The sequence below is a fragment of the Manis pentadactyla genome, chromosome 4, assembly GCF_030020395.1.
Source record: "Manis pentadactyla isolate mManPen7 chromosome 4, mManPen7.hap1, whole genome shotgun sequence".
NCBI classification, from domain to species: Eukaryota; Metazoa; Chordata; class Mammalia; order Pholidota; family Manidae; genus Manis; species Manis pentadactyla.
In genome coordinates, this window is record NC_080022.1 from 21,483,462 (window position 1) to 21,489,137 (window position 5,676).

A 5,676-nucleotide genomic window follows, 5' to 3' on the forward strand; every position below is an offset into this window, starting at 1 on the left:
AAGTTTGCATGATCCAGGAAACATGGGGTGAAGGCCTTTGGCATTTGATCCATCAAGGTCCCCTCTGAGGTGCTTTTTTCTAAGCCCCAGGGGTCTGTTTGAAAGTGGGAGACTTTATCTCTGCCCCCTTGACTGAACTGTCTCTGAACTTGTTGCAGAAATTTTCCAGGCTCTTACTACCCATTGAAGTCTTCACACAAAGAACCTACACCTTCCAAGTCCTCCCATTCTCAGGGAGACCAGCTTTCTCCTGTCTTGGCCACCCTCCCTCTTCCTCCTGACAGACCCGGGCCTCCCCACCAACATCTGGGTAGGATGGTCTTCTAGGACCTGAAACCTGACTATGCTTCCAGGAGGGACATGCGCCCCGAGGGAACAGACAGCGCATGAAATAACCTAATCAGGATTCGTAGGCAACATCTCAGCTGAGACAAGATGGGGGTGTAGGCGTGGGTTAGGTGAGGAAGGGGCTGGGGCACCTGCCGTAGAGGGATCCAAGCAGAGGAACCATCATATGGTGTAACACCTACGTGCCAGGTGCTGAAAAGCAGGAACTTCTGTTGTCCCCATTTCATGAAACGTATAGAAGTTAAGTAACTTGCCAAGGTCATGCAACTAGTAAGTGGCTGATTTGGCTTCAGCCTGAAGCCAGAATCCCTTTTTTAACCACTTAGATGAACCTGGAGGGGAGAGAAGCAGATTATTTGGAGGACACAAGCAACTTACTTTGGCTGGAACATAGTGTGTGACGGCAGAAAGATAGACATAAGAAGTGGAGGGATAATCAAGCCAATAAAGCCTGCTAAAAGGGACTCAAAGAGTTAGCCAGGTAAAACCAGAGGGCCAGAAAAGACTCACAGAGTTAATTAGTTGAAGTTTCAAGGACCAGGAGTTACTTAGAATGTCCAAACACTCCCTAGACAAAAAAACAACATGCCCAACCCAGATGAGAAGTCTCCAAGCACAGACACACCCCAGATAAGAAAAAAAACCAAACATCAGAAGACAGACACAGAAATCATTAGAGTATAATCCATGTCATCTTTTTACCAATTAGACCAGGCCTCCAAGGCCAAAATCCGTCCATCAAGGACTTCTCTGCCCTGCCAAAAACCCCATGAAAGAAGCCTCAGAGTAAACTGCATGTGCCCATCTAAACTTAGGTTGGCCCGCTCTGCTGTACTGGGTGGAATAAAGTTCATTTTGCCTCCCTAACTTTGGCTTCGTGCCTCACTCTATCTGACTTCCCTGTGTCTCTGAACTGACTTTTCTGCCCAACAAAGGGAAAGGTGGTACAACAAGAGGCTAGCGAGGCAGAGAGGTGAATGCACGGAGCATCCTGCAGCCACGTTTCTGTTTGAAGGCAGCAGGCCTGGATCCAGGGAGGCCATGTCAGTAGTTTCCTCAGGAAATGATGGTGTGTCCAGCTAGAAGGATGGTACTAAGAATGAAGAACAATGGCAGGATACATGGGTAATCCTAGGGAGAAGACAGGACTTGGAGATGGCTTGAAGGTGGGGAGTTGGGAGGAAAGGGAGATGTCATAAGTGACACTCAGGTTTCTAGCTGGGACTAGATGGATGGCACCAAGCTTCTTTCTTTCAGTGATTTGCTGTTTCCTTGGGCATCTTACCCAGGCTCTCTAGATGTCTGGCTTCCTAGCTATAAAGCGAAGATTACAAAATCTGACCTCCCCACGTATCAGATGGTATCAAAATAAGATGAAGTCATCAATCTGGAAGTGTTCAGGAAGTCAAAGTACTTTGCAAATGCAAGTAGTTATTATTTTATGGTTATCTTGAAGGTCCTCCCTCTCGCCGGGCTTGCAGATGGAGCCAGGCTGAAAGGCAGCCCAGGGGAGCTGCCCGCTCACTCTGAGGCAGTCAGTCAGTGGCAGTATTTTCCCTCAGGCAGATCTGTCTCTTTGGCAGGTGGGAGCCACATTCCCACGTACTAAATTGTTAATAGCTTCCCCAGGGAGTTCCTTTCTGCTCTGACTCCTTCAGTGCTTTCTGTTTCTTCACTGCTGATGTCTGCTTATGCTCTGGGTTGGCCCAGGATTTCTCATCCATTTTTGCTTTTCTTTTTTCCCTTGAAGCCAAGGATGCGGAAAAGCCCCCATTCAGTAATGTGGGCATGGAAAGCTGGGTCGGCTCTGCACCACCAAAGAGCAGGGAAGGATTCAAGGGTCTTCTGAGCTGCAAGTGGGGAAACCGCCAAGCAGAGACAGGAGTGATGAGTGCCTCTGACTTTCTAGTTTTGATCTGAGAGGCCGGGTAGTGTGGTAGACAGGAGACTGGCCTTTGGAGTCACGCAGACCTGGCTTGGCATCCCAGCTCTGGTTTGGGCAGCTAACCTAATCTCTGGTAGAACCTCATACCAAAAAGGCTGCCGAGGATTAAATGAGATAATTCATGAAGCACTTGGCCCAGTGCCTGACACATAACAAGCTCTCTATAATTGGTAGCCAACAGGATCATTGATGAGTTGTGGTGACAGAATTGAGACTACCTTTTAAAGATAAATAGCATGCACACATCCAAGTAAGAGTTGATCTCCTCAAAGTACTCATTTTGGGAGGCTGTTGGGGAAACCCTTTTAGATGTCTTTCAAATTTCTGTGAGATCTCCCTATGTCCTCACTGGGGATGAGTCACATGCACTTAGTTGCGTCTTAGTCTGTTCGGGCTGCTATAACAAAGTACCACAGACTGAGTGGCTTATAAACAACAGAAATGTATTTCTCACAGTTCTGGAGGCTGGAAGCCCGAGATCAGGTGCCACCCTCTTCCCAGTTGCAGACTGCTGACTTCTATCTTCTCAGGTGAGAGCAGAGTCAGCAAGCACACTCTTTGAAGGGGACGCTATAACGGCATGTGTTTTCTTAGCAAGTATTTCGCTCATGTGCCTGGTCCCTTACATGTCTCTCACAGCTTCTTGATTGTGAGATCCCCTAAGAGAGCAATGGTCTCACTCATCCTCGCAATTTAATAACGCCCACTCACACAGCCTTTCCCAGCCCGCAGAGCATCTGTTGCTTCACCAGATCCTCACTCCAGTGCTGCACCTCTCTACTTGATAGATGAGAAAACTAAGGCTCAGAGAAGTTAAGGGAAGTCTGTTTCTGTCTTTTGCCTCCACCATAGCTGTGGCTTTCCACCACAGCATTTCCACACCCAGGACAGACTGAAAAAACATTGCGGAATGCAATTAAAAAAAAACTCTCTTAGCCCAGTAAGGCTGGAGCCTGCACTTGGGGTGGGCAGAGGGGGATGGAGTCAGAAGAGGGCAGCAATAAGCCCTGGTTGGGACCAGACTGGGAGCCCCCAAATGCAAAGCCAAGGAGTGAGGATGAACTTGCTTGGTGACAACCGAAAGCCAAGGGTAGGGGTGAAGCTGGGGACTAGTATTTCAGTTCCAAATAAGATGTCATTACAGTTTATGCAAAAGGGTTTTACTTGTTTAAAAGAATTTCTAGATCTGATATTAAGCTATATCTGCTCTGTCCCCCTCATCAAAATGGAGCTTAGCAAATTGGAATCTGGCTTTTTATTTAATCACTCAACAAGTGCCAGAGACTAAACTAAGGTAGGGGGTACAGAAGTGCACAAGACCTATTGTGAGGGTGATGCACACAAAAAATCCAATGATTACACTAATAAGTATGTGGAGAATTCTGTGAACAAGAGGTCCATGATGCTATGATAACATATAACAAGCACACCTGGTCTAGGTGGTTGGGGGTGGAGAGGCGGTCAGTGAGGGTTTCATGCAGAAGTGACATTTCAGCTGAAACTTAAAAGATGAATAGCATTTAACCTGGGGTAGTGGCTGAGTCTTCCAACGGGAAGAAATGCAATTTTAGAAAATTCTTTAGAAGAAATAGAATGTGCAAATGTCCTGAGGTAGGAAAATCTTGGGCTGTTGGACTGGTAGGAACGGGGCCATAACTCTAAAAAAAGCAGCCCTCCTCCTTCCCATCTGAATCTCTCTCCTCTGGCACCAGAAGTCTGAGTAACAGCCCTTTTGGAAAAGGGGAGAGAGTTTTGGCAGCACATTCGACCACAGAGCAAAAATTGCATCTGATGAATCCTTAGATGTTTGAGTGGGAAAGCCTTTGGGTGGGGAGTCTGCCATAGCTGGTCGAGGGGCATGGATGGCAGCTGGCAGGGGCAAAGAGAATGGAGAGGAGGGTGAACTTGAGAATTCCTGCTTTGTTTTTTCTGGGAAAGGGTAAGAGCCTTGCACATAGATGGATGACTCAAGCCAGAGTGATATGAATGAGGGGTCCTTGTTCAGCCACTCTCAGGGCTAGAGCATTGTCCCAGAGCCTAGAGCTCAGGAACCCCTATTGTTCCATTCCATTACATCTTGAGACCTTTATTCATCCAAACAATATTTCCTGAGCACCCACTGTGACCCCAGCCCTCTACAGAAATCAACCTGACCTGGTCTCCCCAAGGAGGAAACAAACTCAGATAGAAATAATTACCACATGGGGTAATGTAGTGCCTACCCCAATCTTCTCATCTGCAAAATAGAGACATTAATAATAGGACCTACTCCACAGTGTTAATGCTCGGATGATGTGCTTATCACAGAGCCTGGAACAGAGCAATGGTTGGTAGAGAGAATGAAAAAATGGCTCTGGGTCTGGGCTGGTCAGGTTAGGGAGAGGGTGTGATAAGTGCCCCCCTCCCATCTGCTCCTAAGGCAGCCAGGGTGATCCTCTAGGGCTCTGAGACCCTGCCCATCGCCTCCCCCCACTCTCTCCATACCAGCTCACTGTGTTCTCCTCTTCTGGGCCTCCTTTTAGTCTCTCTGACCACAGGGTCTTTTCACATGTGGATCCGTTGTCTGGAATGTTCTGCCTTGTTTTCTCCCTAAGTTAGTACCTCCCCAAATTGCTCCTCTCACCTTAAGCGTCATTTCCTTAGGGAAACAGTCCTGACCTCTGTGCTTGTAGGTGGTGCCACAGGAATGCCTAGCTTTCTTTCATTTTCTTCAATGTTTAACTCCATCTTCATGGTGTGATCTCAGGATTGCCGTCTCTCCTCCAGCGGCTGTAAGCCCCAGAAGGCAGGGCCGTGTCTGGTTTTGTGCTCTCACTGATCCCCAATAGTACCTGGTCTTATATCTGACATCCAAAAATTACCTGTTATGCGAATGAACGGGGTGCAGAAAATCATGAATAATAATGGTTGTTTATGGAGCACTTACTGTGTGCCCAGCACTGAGCTAAGGTCTTTACTCGCATCATCTTAATCTCCCAATAGCCCACAGAGGAACGTGGTGCGATCATTCTCATTACGGACCGAGGAAAATGAAGCTGAGAGAGATTAAGTGACTCGTTCAAGGTCACTCTGTTAGTGCTGGGGCGAGAGGCGGGACTCACATCCAGGTACTTCAGATTTTAGGGCGGCAAAGGGGTGGGGAGGTGACTCGGCTGGTGGGCAGTGGTGCACGCGAGCCCGCGGAGCGTCCCCCGGGACGCCCCGGGTGGGAGTGAGGAGTACTAGGCCCAGCTCCCAGCTCCCGGCCGGCGGTGCAGCGCCCTCCCCCGGTCGCCGGCGCAGACTGGCGGCCGCCTCCGGGCCACGTGGTACGCGCGGCGGTGCGTCCGAGGAGCCCGTTGCGGCTCCGGGCTCAGAGAGCTCCCGGCGAGGAGAGAGGGCGG